Source organism: Lissotriton vulgaris, chromosome 12 (genome assembly GCF_964263255.1).
Source record: "Lissotriton vulgaris chromosome 12, aLisVul1.2, whole genome shotgun sequence".
Lineage (NCBI taxonomy): Eukaryota > Metazoa > Chordata > Amphibia > Caudata > Salamandridae > Lissotriton > Lissotriton vulgaris.
In genome coordinates this window covers 607,121,865-607,138,830 of record NC_141700.1, presented here as the reverse complement: position 1 = coordinate 607,138,830, position 16,966 = coordinate 607,121,865, and the positions used below count along the sequence as shown (strand labels likewise).

The window sequence follows — 16,966 nt, the reverse complement described above, 5'->3', positions numbered from 1 at the left end:
AGATATGCTATAGGTACAGGTTGCCCTGACATCCCAGACACCAGTCTCCTCTACTAGTGCTAAAGTCAAAGCCCCCAGTTCTCCCTGGTTACACGTCATGCTCAGTTGCGCGCGCATCTAGGTCATAAGTTTCTGCTGATCCTGCAAACTTTCTCTATGCATCCACCCACTTGTGACGTTACTTGTGACGTTTCTCTGACATGTTCAGTGCACGCCCATGTGTACGCCTTTTTACACGCCTCCTGTTACGCACATGTGTTCTTATCTCTCTCTTTTCACCTGTTACGCCTACTGCATTCATTTCAATTATACTGTTTTACTATGTATAATGTGTAATGCTAATAAAACGTTGAATGTCCCTTCCTGAACCTTAGTGGTGATGGAACATGATATCCTGCAACTCGAGTCGCATAATTAAAGCCCGTATGACTCAGATACCACGGACTCTGCCTCTCATTTGATTGAGTTGTCCTTTATTGATAATTAATTGTATGGAAAAATGATACGGTAAAATTATTTACCACATAATCTGGCGCCCTAATAGGAACTCCCCCCTTCCCCACTCGCCGGCGATGTTACGCAGGCTTTGACCCCTTCTACAGCCGCGACGGAAACCGTGCACGCCTGCGGGTTTTCCTGCTATCTCCCTCGGGCCCACGGAGGAGCCGGAGACTGCGGTCCGGCATCCAGACGAGGCGGTGAGGAATGCGGAGGATCTCGACCAGAGCCCCAAGTCGAGAGAGCAAGGTCCGAGGTATACGGAGGCCCACCTGTTCCGAAGCGCATGCGTGGTAGCGTGATGCATAGTAGCCAGACGTCGTAGCAGTCCAGTCCAGTCCAGTCCAGTTTCCGAGGCCTTCAGTTTCTTGCTTCCCGGTGAGTACCGTTGTTGGGAACGCATCTAGACGGGTTCATTAATTTGTGCCCGGTCAAGACAGGTCTGGGTACACAGACCTGGTCCAGACGTGTTCACTTAGGTGAATGCGGTATGACGTGTCTCTGTATGGGACCGGTATTGTCTGTACTGTTTTAGCAGTGCATCTAATTATCCAGTATTCTAGTATTGTATCTCGAGATTTTCAGAATATCGTGTTTTCTATGCACCAGGTAATATCAGTCTGACCTGTTTCAATGTGTTTTAATGTCGTGGTATGAATGATTGTTTGCTATTCATTACTGTGTTTACTGTGCTCACGTTCAAACCAGTTCGAAAATGCCACTGTTCTCGAAATTACGTCAGATAGGAACTAGGAAAGGGATACTCGAAGAAGCTGTTCCCGTCCCACCTAGGGACACTCCAGGATATTTTATGTACCATAAGCACGGCTTAGATGCCGTACTGTATCTAGATTTGTGGGTGGATTACACTAGGGATCTGGAAGAGAAGTATAGATGGCCTGTCTCAGGGACATGGGATGCTGATTGCATCATGAGAGTAGAAGAAGCATTGTGGAAAAAGAAAGCCAGACAATCCCAGAAAGATGCCATAGAATTGTGGCGTAAGGAATCGCATAGAAGAACCGAGAAAGCAATCAGAAAAGCAGAGAAAAGTAAAGAGGAATCTGAAAAAGCCAGAGAAAAAGAGTTACTAGAAGATGGAGAACAAGTCAGATTAGAACAATTAGACCGTCAAAGAAACGCACTCATTACAGGCATGTATCCTGTTCTTGCCGAGGGCCTGCCCAAGGCGACCCCGGAAGTACCCCGTAACTTGCCACCACCATTGGTCCCGACTAAACTTCGTCACAAACAGACCGCAGCAGACATTTTCCTTTCTTCCTATTTAGATGATGTAGCTCCAGCATATACCAATGTACGCGTACCCCCAACTAATAATGTACAGCAACCTCTCCCGCCTGTCCAAAACGTACAGCAGCCTACTCAGCCCGTTCAGTCTGCTCAAGACGTGTTACCCCCACCCACTCAAGACTCGACTTCTCCATCCATTGCCACTTCCCATCCTGTCACCACAGTCCCTGTCACAACTATTCCTGTCACTACTACTACTACTGCTGTTCTTCCTACTACCAGTCCTCACAATCCTTTCGCTATACTGACAACTCAGGGTCCGCTTACATTACCTGCACCTGTTTTGCACACTATGACGCCAGCAGTATCAACACATCTAGTTGATAGTTCCGCTTCCGCTTCAGGAGGCGCCGTAGGGGGTCAACCTGTCACCCCGCCTCAAGTAAGAAGAATGACATACAGAGAAGCAGCATTACAACGCACACCGAAAGCTGCGACTTTCGCATCCTTAAGACCGTACATTACAGATTGCAGATATGACCCAGTACCAGGTGAAGGCGAAATTATGTTAATTTCGTTACGTTTACGTCGTGTCGCAAATTATTTGATGCTTTTACCAGAAATGACAAACCATCTAGACAATATTTACCATTTTATTAGAACGGGGGAGAGACCAGAATGCATTCGCGAGGCCATGGCACATCATAAGGTTGAGACACAGAGAATGATCTTACGGTTTTTGATAAATTGTTTGATAAGGGAACGAGATCGGCCAGGTACTAGTAAGGAAGAGACGGACGTACTAATGAATTGGAGTAATAATATAGCAGATTGTAAACATGATAAACAAAATTGCGTAGACGCCATGTACAGGAAGATCCGTAAAGAAATTGTAATAATACACGAAAAAGCAAATGCGGCTAGGGAGGCCGAGACAGACAAGAATGAATCCTCAGAGGAGGAGGAAATAGATAATCCAGTAGAAGACACAGACAGAATAGCGTACGTAGGTAAAGCGAGGCTTCCTAAACAGTATTCTTTTGACAGACCTTTTGACAGACCCATTCGTCTAGAAAACAAGAAACGTTTCCTTTCTCCCATACCAGAACAATGTTCTCTTGAACATGTATTCCAAGACACCGATAAAATACTGAAAGAAAGAATAGGTTACCATGAACTTAGTACAATGCGTGATCAGGAACTAGCACGGTCAGCAGTCCAATGGGCTGGAAATGATAGCATATATAAAGATGATTCCGTAGCGCAAACGTTTTTGAGTCTTACCCCAGACGAACAGCGATTAGCTGGTATGTACATGATCCAACATCTCATTACACTATATGAGAGTCAGCATTCTGATCCAGGTCCCCTATATAATATATTGGAAGAATTACTCCTAAAAAGATGGAGAGGCCTAGGTACCGATTTAATTAATACCATTCTAGAACAACGTCACAAATACAGAACTTTCCTGACTCCACATTTTGTTTCTGTTCCACTCCCAGTAAGACAACCTTTTCACATAGACAGACAGAATCCCTTACGAGAAGTTCATCCCGTCCTGACCCCAGGGGGTGAGCTCCAACGAGTATTCGTATACACTCCTTTGACCAAAATGGAATTACTGGAAATGAAGAAAATAGTGCCTAGTCATGATAAAGATCCGGCAGGTTTTCACCGTGAATTAAAGGACATGTTACTCATGGGAGACTACACGTATCCCGACATTCTTAAAATGTTAAAAGCATTGTTGCCGGCTGGTATTTACGAAAAACTGAAAGAAAAAGAATGGGAGGTGGGAGATAAAAAGATTATTTGGACAGAATTAGAAGACGAAGACAACAGACGAGTCCCAGGCACAGGTCTTGGGGTCAAAACCAAAGCATTACCAGGATTATTAGTACAAATCTTGCCTAGATTATTGACAGTTAAAAAGGAAGACTGGGATGCAATCTCAGCCTGCAAACAGAAACAAGACGAAGACACTAGTGATTTTTATTCTAGATTCGAGAAATGTTCCATTATTAATAGTGGCCTGAAAACAAGTAGCGAATCATATCCGCATCTTTTTGTGACCAAATTAGTCGAGAATTCCTTACCCCAGGTTAAAAACAGAGTATTGAAAGTCGAAAGCACATGGCAAGCAAATACGCCTTCCCAAATGTTACAAATGTTACAGTATCACCAGAACAGAATTAGAGAGGAACACGATCATGAACAGAGACGTATGAAAGATACAAAAATGAAAGTACTAGTTGCCCGGTCCGTCCCAGCAGATGGTCAGAAGAGGGGTACCACACAGACTAGTCATTCTGCAGCTCCTGTTAAAGGGAATTGCAATTACTGTAAACAGCCAGGTCACTTCATAAATGAATGTGCCGTTCTAAGACACAATATTGCTACAGGCAAAACGAAAGAAAGACCACGTCCGCCTAGACCAGAACACGTTCCACAGAATATTCCACAGAATACGCAACCTCCCCAGAATGTACAACAACAGACAGTAGCTGTACCCCAGCCCCAACCCATTGCCGCAACGCAGCATGTCACACAACAAATGTACCAGTATGCACAGTCCGATTACCCCGATTATCAGCAGTATACATGAAACAGCCTAGAGAGGGAGGTTGGCTTGCCCCTTATTGAGGTTCCTGTAGATCAAGATGGTCCCTACGTACATAGTCAGGTATTAGGGAAAGACAGAAAATTTTTGATTGACACAGGGGCGAGCAGAACTACCATTAGTCATGACGAGGTTCCAGGGGCACCCCTCTCAGGCTCACAGAATGTTTCCCTTGGATTTTCAGGAAAGCCTATTGTTAACGAAGTGTCAAAGCCAGTTCCCCTTGCAGTTGGTCCATTGTCCCGTACTACGGATCTGTTACTTACGAAATCATGTCCTGAAAACTTGCTTGGTATTAAAACGTTGAAAGCTCTAGGAGCAGTAATATGTTGTTCTCCGGAAGGAGTGAGATTGTTCTTACGTGACTTTAAGGGTCATTATGTGTTGAGAGATTTTGATCCGAGATTGAAAAATGTTCCACAGCATTTATGTGCGCACGGTCCAACTGATGTAGGTTGTATGCACATTACTCCCTATCGTGTCACACTCAAGCAAGGTGTTGTACTGCCCCGGATCCGACAATATAAACTGCCCCCCGAGGCTGTAGCAGCCTTACTGAAAATTATTGACGAACTCATTGCCCAAGGAGTAGTTGTAGAAACTGACTCCAATGTATGTAATTCTCCAATCCTTCCGATTCTTAAACGAACTGATCCAAATGCACCTCCAGTCTACAGACTGGTGATTGATCTTCGAGAACTCAATAAATGTATAATACCACAGTACCCAGTAGTCCCAGATATTTCGTCACTGTTGACTGCCATTGATTCCGAAGCTGCGTTCTTCACTGTAATTGATCTCAAGAACGCCTTCTTTAGTGTCCCCATTCATCCCGATAGCCAGTACCTTTTCGGATTCTGTTTAAATGGCCGAAGCTTCAAATTTGCACGTGCACCTCAAGGGTTCACGGAAAGTCCTAGCATTTACAGCCAAGCACTGAAACGACAACTAGACGGTATTCACATGCCTACTGACACTGCTCTGTTACAATATGTTGATGACTTGTTAATTACAGCACGGACCGAACGTGACTGCGAACGCGCGTCACTGACAGTCTTGTATTTTCTGGCCGAAAAGGGGCATAAAGTGTCCCCTTCGAAGCTACAATTCTGTGCCCAGCAAGTGGTATACCTTGGACACTTGCTGTCCAAGAGGGGTAGACAGTTGACACCAGATCGTATCCAGTTAATTGCACATCTGCCACAACCCAAGACACAAAAGGAAGTACGGGCCTTCATTGGCCTCACTTCTTACTGCAGACAATGGATTCCCCAATATGCATATCTAGCCAAACCACTCATACAGTTGACAACACAGGAGGCAGCGACTTCGACTGTCCTTTCTTGGACTCAGGAACATACACAGGCTTTTGACGAATTGAAGAAAGCTTTATGTCAAGCACCTGTTTTAGCGACACCATGTTACAGCAAACCTTTTACACTTTTTGTCACAGAACGCGATGGCACAGCATTATCTGTTCTCACACAGGATCAAGCAGGACACCATAAGCCTTGTGCTTATTTTTCTAGTACATTGGATCCAGTAGCCCAGGCTCTGCCTGCGTGCCTAAAGTCAGTTGCAGCAATAGCTCTAGCTATCAGACAAAGCGATTCAATAGTGTTAGGACATCCCTTGACAGTACAGGTTCCACACTCCGTGGAAGTTCTTCTGAACCGAACCCAGACTCAACACTTGACCATAGCACGACTGACAGGTTATGAACTGACACTGTTCCAGCCACACATAGAAATCAGACGTTGCAACATACTCAACCCTGCCACATTGTTACCCTCGAGTACAATTGATCCAGCACCACATGACTGTGTAGAAGTCATTAATACAGTGACAAAGCCCCGACAAGACTTGACAGACATTGCATTGCCCGACCCAGACCTGACACTTTATGTGGATGGTTCATGCATGAGAACAAGCACAGGAGAGTTAGTGGCCGCATATGCAGTGACCACTGAAACTGAAGTCATAGAAACACATCGTATTGACACATTATCTGCTCAAGCAGCAGAGCTCATCGCTCTGACCCAAGCTTGTATACTAGCCAAGAATAAGAAAGTAAACATATACACAGATTCACAGTACGCATTCGGAGTCGTTCACGACTTCGGTGTTCTTTGGGAAGAGAGAGGTTTTTTAACTTCTCACGGTGCCAAGATTCAACACGGTCCCCTCATTCAAGCCCTGTTAGAAGCAATACATTTGCCTACAACCATAGCCATTATGAAGTGCAAAGCACATACTAAAGTCACCGACACTATTTCCCAGGGTAACGACCTGGCAGATCGAACAGCCAAACTCACAGCTCAGACTCAGACAGATGTACCGACAGACATGACAAGGACTGAAGTAACTTCACTGACACATTGCCTGACAGTTAAGGATCCCACACTAGATGTACTCGACATACAGACACATGCAACCCCAGATGAAATCAAGAAATGGACTGAACAAGGAGGGATCCAGACAGACCAGGGATGGATGACGAAGGGAAGAGCCACATGGTTCCTCCCCGACTCTATGGTTCAAGTTATCATTAACACAGCACATAGTCCAGCACACTTAGGAGAGAAAGCTATGTTAGACAGTTTACAGAATCTTTGGTTTAACAAACATTTACGAGCAGCAGCGAAACAGAAAGTGCGTACTTGCATGATCTGTTGTCAGTTCAATCCAGGCAAAGGTATTCCCGTGGAACAAGGTGGATTTCATCCTCCTGACCATCCTTTTGAAGTCCTCCAGATGGATTATATCCAGATGGACAGATGCCGAGGATTCAAGTATGTCTTCGTAGTCGTATGTGCTCTTTCCCGATGGGCAGAAGCATATCCAGTCCCCGATTACACTGCTGTAACCACTGCCAAACAGCTGGTCCGTGAATTTTTCCCGCGATATGGTTTGCCCCGTGTCGTGTATTCTGATAATGGACAGCCATTCTCGTCCGAGCTTATGAAACAGGTATCACTCCTGTTAGGTTACCAGTGGAAGTTCCACTGCGTACGACACCCCGAAGCAGCCGTTCTCGTTGAGAGACATAATCAAACCCTGAAAACACGCTTAGCGAAAGTCTGTGCAGAAAAAGGTGTAGATTAGATAGTAGCCCTACCAGTTGCCCTCTTTTACATGCGAATGGTAGCACATTCTAGAACAGGATTGTCCCCGTATGAGATTATTTTTGGTCGTCCCCCGAATATGTGGGGTACGCCTATGCCTCGAAAGATCACAGATGTTGAAAGTAATATGCTGACAGATTACTTGGCTTCCTTGATGTCTGCACTACAATCTTGTCGTTCACAGGTCGCGGCTGCCTTCCCGGACAACACCCAAGTAAAACTGCATGAAGTCGTTCCAGGAGAATACGTATACGTGAGAAACTTCGACAGAACAAGTCCGCTGGAACCCAGATGGAAGCAGCCAAAGCTGGTGTTGATGACAACGAGGACCGCCGTAAAGCTAGAAGGTCGCAAGGGATGGCTGCACTCCAGTCATATTAAGAAATTTCACGGACTGTGTCCAGAGACTTCGATTAAGGACTGCCCCCTTTCAGACATTGACTCTAAACTCCCCCTGCTAGAGAAAACTCCTCAACAGGAGTATCGTTCCAAATTAAGGTCTAGTAAGTCAGACAGCGTTTAATTGTTTAAGTCCCCCTCGGGTGAAGCGGTTAGACAGGTTTCTGACATGTATAAGATAGACCCAAGTAGTCAGAGAGATAGGCGTAGCGAAAAGAGAAAACAGTATTGTAAAAATTTGCACAGCCGATGCGTCATCGCATTAATTTTTATGTTTCTTCTGAGTCTTACGATCATATGCATAAGTTTAATGTTACATGTTTTCTTTCCTCTTGATTCTCATGTACATGCTTCCTCTAATGACACTGTAGAGCACACTTTTAGCGACCTGCCTCCCCACGAATTATCCTATCGTCTAGCAATGCGCAACAATACATTCATCCGTATGTTACATCATTCCCACCAGACCAGCAATGCCACCAATTGCTGGGTATATGGCCGACTCCCTCCCTATCAGGAATACAAGGGAGTTCTGCCCCTCTTTCCTTATCCGTTCACTCATAATGGTTTGTGTTGTGCATGGTTTACTTTAATGTCCTCCCTAGACAGTAAGTCCAAGGTTTCCCAAGGCAATTGGATATGGGGAAACCTGAATACAGTTATGAATAAAATATGTTTCCCAGACAAGGAAGGTCTTCCCCAAAGGACAGGGACCGATCTAGAGAATGAAGTGTATGGATTAGGTAATTTTACACTTAGCCTCATGATTTTGAATGTGCAGTCTGAGACTAATTCGGACTTGCCGTTTATTACAGTTTTGCCAGTGAAAGGCGAATTATGCGTCAGAAAGAGTGGTTCAGTACATCTAGGACACAGTGATTGTAATACTGTGGTCGAATTCAGTGATAAAGGGAAGTCTACTTTCAAAGCTTCCCGCCATTCTTATTTTATATGTGGTCAGACAGCCTATGTACGTCTGCCATTAGATTGGGATGGGACGTGTTATATCGCGTTCCTATTGCCACCTGTTTTTCTAGCCCCGCCTGATTATCATCGAAATCCTCATCTTGTGCATGTAAGACATAGAAGGGAGATCAAGACCCCGATTGTCGACCAGACTGAAACAACATGGTAACAATATACAGATTTCAATAGAGGATTCTTTTTCTTTATAGGTCCTGTCCAGAATAGCAAATTAATTCGAAGATTGACCAGAACTTTGGAAGCAGTAGTGAATGAGACTACTTCTGCTTTAGGTAACCTGACCGAGGAGCAGTCTGCTATGAGACTTGTTGTTCTTCAAAATCGCCTTGTCCTTGACGTCATCCTGGCCGATAGGGGCGGGGCTTGTAGAGTCATCGGATCCAGTTGTTGCGTGTTTATTCCTAATAACGCGCCATCCGTGTATAAGGCCATAACTCGGCTTCATGAAATTGCTCACCTGATACACCAGAATCCAGGCTCCTGGACTTGGTCCGGTTGGCTCTGGAGTGTGATATCCGCCTGGGGATGGAAATTGTTATCATTCCTAGGAATAATATTGGTCATAGTATTCAGTTGTTGTCTCTGTCTGCAATGTGGGCCAGCGATTCGCGGCTTGTGCGCCACAGCTTGTATTCCCCGTCCAAGTACACGTTCCCGTTCCGACTAAAGAAAGAAGAACAAATGATGCTTTACGAACAGATAGATGGTCTCATGAATATAGATATATCCTGAAGGGTGTAGTAGGGTCCAAGGAGGGAATGAGGTAATAGAAATTTTCAGGTAGCTAATGTGTCCCCCACTCGCACCCTATCCATGCACCCATGTTCCTTGTATGTTGTGTAACTTCTTTCCCGTACATGCTAGAAAGACGCATATGCTTTTGCGTCCAACCTTAACATGTCAGCTATCCAGTCCTGCAAGAAAATCCCGTTAATTAGGCTTCTAGGCCTACGGTGCCAACGTCTTTACATGGTACACTTTTGAATCTCGCACACGTTTTCTCCATGTTTCCTGGCTCAGTCGAGCTAGGCCCTTAAACGAGGCCCCTCATCTCTCCTGTCTCCGAAAGCTGTATGCATCCCTGACCCCTGCCTTACTCCCTGCCCGGCGAAGCGGTGCCCGGCTCGGCCTGGCCTGCCTGCCAAAATCGTATTTTGCCTACAGTTATCTGCTCAGCCTCCTCGAAAACACATTCCAGTCTAGTGAAATAGGTAAACATATTCCCGGCTACAGAGCAAAGGGCCAGGCCTTCCTGTCCTCCTTGCAAGTGATTTACTGAACCCGTTTCCATGGTAGGCCCATGGCCCCGCGCATTACGCATTGCGCATTGCACCAAGACACGTATGCACGCACTAGCATTCAGTATTGAATGGCCTCTGCCCGAGAGACCTTTTACTTCAGACACTACATCCTCCAAACATGAGATATCAGATATGCTATAGGTACAGGTTGCCCTGACATCCCAGACACCAGTCTCCTCTACTAGTGCTAAAGTCAAAGCCCCCAGTTCTCCCTGGTTACACGTCATGCTCAGTTGCACGCGCATCTAGGTCATAAGTTTCTGCTGATCCTGCAAACTTTCTCTATGCATCCACCCACTTGTGACGTTACTTGTGACGTTTCTCTGACATGTTCAGTGCACGCCCATGTGTACGCCTTTTTACATGCCTCCTGTTACGCACATGTGTTCTTATCTCTCTCTTTTCAACTGTTACGCCTACTGCATTCATTTCAATTATACTGTTTTACTATATATAATGTGTAATGCTAATAAAACGTTGAATGTCCCTTCCTGAACCTTAGTGGTGATGGAACATGATATCCTGCAAATCGAGTCGCATAATTAAAGCCCGTATGACTCAGATACCACGGACTCTGCCTCTCATTTGATTGACCGTAATTAAGGCTGTTAAATTCTTTGACTTGTTATGTAAATGAATCTGATGGTAAGCATTTTTTAAATCTAGCTCTGAGAAAACTTTTCCTCCATTTAGCAATAAAAACATTTAGTTTATATTGGGTAAAGGAAAGTTGTCTTTTACTATCTCGTGATTCACACTTCTGAGATCCACACAAAAACGTAATCGGTCTTCCGCTTTTTCTGTGATGACCACCGGAGACACCCAACTGGAAGCTTACACAGGCTCAAATATACCCTCTTGATGCATGTCATTCAACACCTCACCTCATATCGCAATTGGCACTTTTGTTACCTAGAGCTTCATAGATATAGTCCCTTTTTTTAGTTTAATCTCATGAACATAGTCCTTCAACTGACCCAATTCTTCTCTGAACACCCCTTTGACTTCCTCCAGTATATTTTCAATAATAGTTTCCCACACGACCATCACTTGATTGGGCACCCTGGGGTTTATAATAATCTGCAAATCAAATTGGTGTACCTGCCCCAAAATTGGGGGTCCATTTCCTGCCACGTATATCTTGCCCAATACCTCACATGAATAAAATTTGATAGAAGCAGAAAAGTACCCTAAAATATCTATGGTCTCTCCTTGATACCCCACAGGATTGGTATCTTTGGGGGACAAGGCAACCTCAGACCATTTTTCCAAAAACAGTGCTTTGGGAATGATGGTAAACATAGACCCCAAATCCACCATCAAATCCAGCACCGTCCAGGAATACGTTGGGACCAGTATGGGGGAATGGAACGATTATTCCATACTAAGGAACCTCGGATGATAATCTTGTCGAACCACTTAGAACTACAGTTAACGTTTGGATCCCAGCTAGAATCTTAATAAACTTGTTATAGCTATGCTACTCATTATTGAGTAAACAAAGAGAGACTTTTTAATGAGGGCCTACGTGGATGTCCCGACTTCTAAACATTTCTTAAGATTTTTTACTTAGCCGTGACAACGAGTACGTGCGTTTCATTACTCCAGAGAACATATTTTGACTACTCATACAGACTTACTTTATCAAGCCTTGAAAGTCGTTCTTACGACGAAACACGTGTCGGCTATGGAGTTTCTACAATGTCATGTCAACTCTTATTTACAAATATATGCTGCTTATTTCTTGTTACTTAGATTGGAATATGTTACGTTGTACATGGGACATTAAAATACAAGTCCGACCTGAGTTGATCAGAAAATACTTATTTTTGGTGATGTGCTCTGTTGCTTAATATATTAGATTGTATGTGCTTAGAGGCTTTGCTTCTGCGCAGGGCACATTGTGGATGGCACAGTGTTTTAACATTGAGCACACAATAAGACAAGCTATCTGAAACGTATGCAAAATTGTAACAGAGGTGTTGACTGTCTTTGTAGCTACCATGTCCATCATCCTTATTGCAAATCCACAACCCTATCCATGACTTAAAATGAAGCCACAGGGCGGGTTCTCTTGCCCTCACAATCACCATTGTGCTCCACAATTATAATTCAATCTTTACAATTGTCAATACAAACTCTTCCCAACTCTGTTACTGCTACACTCCCTTTAGAATTTCACTTGCACACTTGAGCATAATGTACACAACACCCACACTTCAGACACTCTTTATTAGTAGCAAAACAGGATTTTAAATCACCTAAGTGAAAATTACTTCAGCACCTGTAACAAGTCCTTTGACCAAGGTTTTGTGCAACTACACTCTTCTGATTTAAAAAAAAAAAACATACTTGTTTAACATGCCCACACATTCCTGTTCATCATATTCTTCTTCTTTATGTATGGTGGACACTCAAATCCTTCAGCCGCATCTCTTTTCCCCATTTCAAGCATACAAAAATCAGACTCCTCCACTATTTTAGCAATCTGAATAGCATCCTTCAACAAAGGTTGTTTTGCTGGCCGCAGCCATTCTTCTATTTTTTACTTCTACACTGTACTATAAGTTGGTACCTTATAAGTTCATTAGCCATTTGGCCAAACTGGCACTTCATGGATAACTTGCATAATCTTGAAACAAAGTCATCTCTAGTCTCTGAGGGTGCGTATAGAATTTATATCTCACTAATGCTATATTAGTCTTTTTTGCAAATCTACGTTCCAGGTGTAACTTTGCTTCCTTATACACATCTTCAATGGGTTGATTATCAGTGTCCAAGATTTCCGGTAGATATTTAAAAATTTGTTGACCCTCCCTTCCCAACACACTTAGTAATAATGCTTTCTTTCTCCCTGCACTAAAACTGTGGCCATCTAGGGCCAGTGGATAGTTCTCGAAAATGTCTATTCAGTCTTTCCATGGTATGGGAGGTGACCCTTGATGAGCCAAGAAGACAGGCAGTGTTACGATGCAGCTAGTTGCCATGAGTGCGGATATTGGAGCATGATGCTTCACTGAAGTTCACAGATTATTATGGCTGTAATTGTATTAATTGCAAAAACAAGAGCAAAACTGCACAATTCACCAGGTGGTGGGATTGGGTTTCCTTAAACTGTAAACCACACAATTAATGCTTCCAAATGCACCAAAATACAAGAATGCTCCTAAGATGCTTTCCTTGAACATTAAAGAGGAAAAAAAGTTCCTTATAAGAAAAATTAAAAGGCTGAGATCCTTTCAATGAGCTCATCCCTAAACAAACCATATGAATACAGTCCCTATAGTGCTTTCCTCAAATAATGAACCAAGCCTGCAGAACAAAGGCCTTTTTCATAGTTTATGCCCCCTAATAATAAAGAAGAAGTCCACCACAGTTACAACTACCCTGAGTTGGTAAGAGGAAACACTCTTACGGAGCTAATGACCACAGAGTCATAATGCCCAAGTGAGCGCAGCCATCGAGCAGGATAAAAAGACTGAATTCCTGATATTTAAGACACACCGAGTCTCTAAATTATGGGTGTGCACGTGATAACCATTTGCGCTGGAGCACGCTCAGATCGGTTCTATCGGTGTGTGTTGAGACCTCGTCTTTCGCTGCACTGTAATGTGAGTAGCTCGCGCTGGTGCCGTTCAGGATGCCAAAAATCCAATTATAATGGCACAAATGTTTCCCTTATACACTGCGCCGCACTGAGTCCACCAAACACCACAAATGAGGTCGCCCACACTGGTTCTAGATGCATGTTAACAAAATTGCTAGCCCTGCAGCATACAATATCAGTAGACCACCGACTTCCTTGACTGCATGCTGTGTTCTGTCCCCACTGACTGCATGGGTCCTTAGCCGGTCGACAGGCTGCGGCTGGCCAGTTGTCGCCAAATTTAATGAAGAAATGCTGGAGACACTCGATAGATAATATATCTCAATTTAATGACAGCCTGTGGGCAGACTGACTTCTCTCTTGCCAGCTACCATCCAACTGCCACGCTTAGAATCCACGCATCCTAACTTTCTTGGGCGCTGAGGTCTTCATTAGCTTTAAGCCCTCTTACCAAATGATAATAGGGATAGCACGAGTTGTGCGCTGAGTCCCTGCCTTAAAATAATAGAGGTAGCAATCTATCTGCTTTGCTGGTAGAGGAAGGTCAAAGCGCTTGGATGCTCTTTCAAGCAGGTCATGGAAACTACCAAAGTACGCAGGCAGGGAATCTGCTCTACGGAGAGAAGAAGATGCGGGCATTTATGTCATATAATCATCCCACTCAGGATGCTCAGTAGGGTCCAACAGGATCCCTCCCTCTTCTGACTGTTGGTCAGCGTCACTGTCATGAAAAGAGTCTGAAACAGTGGGTGGATGTTGCACAGGCCTACCTCTCTTTGGCCTGGGTATACTCTGTGGGGCAGGAGTGGTCTGAGGAGCAGAATTAGCATCTGGGAACCTCTTGTAATAGTCCCTTATCATATGCAAGTCTATTACTAGTTAACAGGTATTGCTAATGCCTGTTCCTGCATCTGATGCGACTCCTCTTCCTGGTCTTCATATGGATAATGTTCCTAAAACGTGTTGTATTCCTGGGCAGATTGATGACTCTGTCTGAGAAGGAATATGTACCCTCAAGGTAAGTTGACAGCTTCTGTTCCACATCCTTATCTTCTGTCTCCTGACATATAATCTTCAACTGAGAAGAGCTATATGCAGGACCAAAAAGACCCCATCCCCAGAGTCCTGAAACTCCATCAGACGTGTTGGTGGTAGAGGAGAGACCTTCGGAATATCCTGTGGCACGGCGGAGGTCATGCCCTTACTGGAAATAAGCAATGTATCTTTTCCCAACGTCGGCAGGATTGACAACAGGGTCGATGATGTGGATCTGGCAGTGAGCTTCGTCGATGGAACACCAGCGGGTGTGGTCATCATCATTGATGCCGTTGTCGAAGAAATCCTTGCCGTCATCAGAGTCTTTGGCGACAACCATAAGGCAGTCGTTGTCGTTTTCGTCGTCAGTGTAGTTGAAGTTGCCATTGACACCATCATCGGTAAGGCCACTCTAGGCGACATGGCAGCCATAGACAGTAAGCTCTTCGGCGGCGGCTCCGTCGCTGGACGAATATTATTTGCAGATGGCTGCTTGAATGGAGTAGGCGGAGCAGATAAAAGTAATGAAATATACTTTTCATGAGTGGAGGAAGGGCCAGCCGGCTCCTTGCTTCTAATCCTTGCACTCCTGGTCTCTCTACTGTGAGACATGAATTTCTTTGAGTCTTAGAGTCTCTAACAGAGGATGAAGAACCCTCTTCTTTTGTCTTTTGTGAGGAGGAATATGCCTTCTTCTCACACTCAGAGTCCGAGTCAGAGTGTGTTTTCTTCTTCTGTAGCCACAAAAGCAATCTACTTTCCTGATCCTTGAGGGTTTTAACAGAAAACGTATGGCAGTGCTTGCATTCTTTTGGCTTATGTTAAGGATGAAGACAATAAAAGAACTGTTTATGTGGGTCATCAGAATAAAGCCTGAACTTCCCACAAATCTTTCAAGGCCTGAACAGCCTTTTTTTTTAGACTCGAACAACCTGTCAGAAAAACAGTCAAACAGACTCCCAGACTGTACCTCAGATGTTCTTAGAAGGTTTGAAGATGAACTGAAGAGCTGCAGGTCAAACGTTTATCAGTGAAACACTGTGACTGAGCAGAGGTCAGGGAGACTCCCTAACATACGATGTGCAGTAAGAAATCTGAGTTCTGCTGGCTCTGCAGAGGATGAGTGCTTATGGGTCTGAGCTCCGATTGGTTGAAGTTTGAGTCTATAAAAATAATGTGAATAAGCTAGTCTGGTGTATTGCTTTTACAATGGATGTCAATGCTGTTGGTGTAGCACTACTTGTAACACTCTTCCCTTGGGACTCCCACAATGAGGATGGGGAAGATACAAACATGTGAATCTATAAAAGATGCAATACTGGAGAAATAACAGGATCCCAAAAGGCCATTCGATTCAAGTGGTTTCTATTACAACAATATAGGAGTAGAAAATGTGACATAAGGAAATATTACTGTGTCCCTCTAGTGACCCCAGGCCAGGGTGCTGTCTCTGTCGCAGGGGCTGGTGATGGCAGGGGAGGTAGGACAGGAGGGTTGTTGCAGGAGGAACCGTTGGGGAGAATAATACCCACTCGTGGAAAGAAGAGTATGAGACCGGAAAACAACAGAAAATAAGACAAGAAGAACACAGTTGACAGAAGGTGCGGAACCAGCTGTCCAAATCTCGTAAACTGCTTTCAACAAAAGGGGCTAGGGCTCATTGTGTGGTGTTGGGGCCGCAATACCAGGAGAGGCTTCAAGGGATATACGCATGGGACTACCGAAATGTATCCAACTATGAGCTGGTAGAGGTGGGCCGCAGGTCAGGAAGAAGGAGGCATCACATAGCCACCCATTCGAGGGAGCCCCTGCCGAAAGTGGGGCTTAGTATCACATTCAGCCCCTGAAGAGCTTAGGGACAGTGGAGGCTTGGAAGTTCCATAGTATTGGAGCCCAGTGGCACCCGAGTCCAGCAACAAAGTCCCAGGGCAGTATGGGCCGGCCTCCGATGGCATCCGTTGGGAGGGTGGGAGTGAGGATGGGCGCAGAGGATTCTAGTCAGCAGGAGGGCCTCAGGCCAAATGTCAATTACAAAAGGTCATCAGCCGTTTGATGAATAGTCACTTGGGGGGGATGAGCCCTGGTCGTGGCATGTAGTTGAGAGGGGGTTACCAATGTCACAACTAAGAACGTAATTCCTTTT

The 16,966-nt window shown here is 44.6% G+C and overlaps 1 protein-coding gene across 1 annotated transcript in view; it reads left to right on the top strand.

Moving 5' to 3' along the window:
- The window catches only part of LOC147677835 (polycystin-1-like protein 2), a 434,899-nt gene that overhangs the window by 287,891 nt on the left and 130,042 nt on the right, over positions 1-16,966 (top strand). The gene's annotated exons all lie outside the window — the stretch shown is intronic.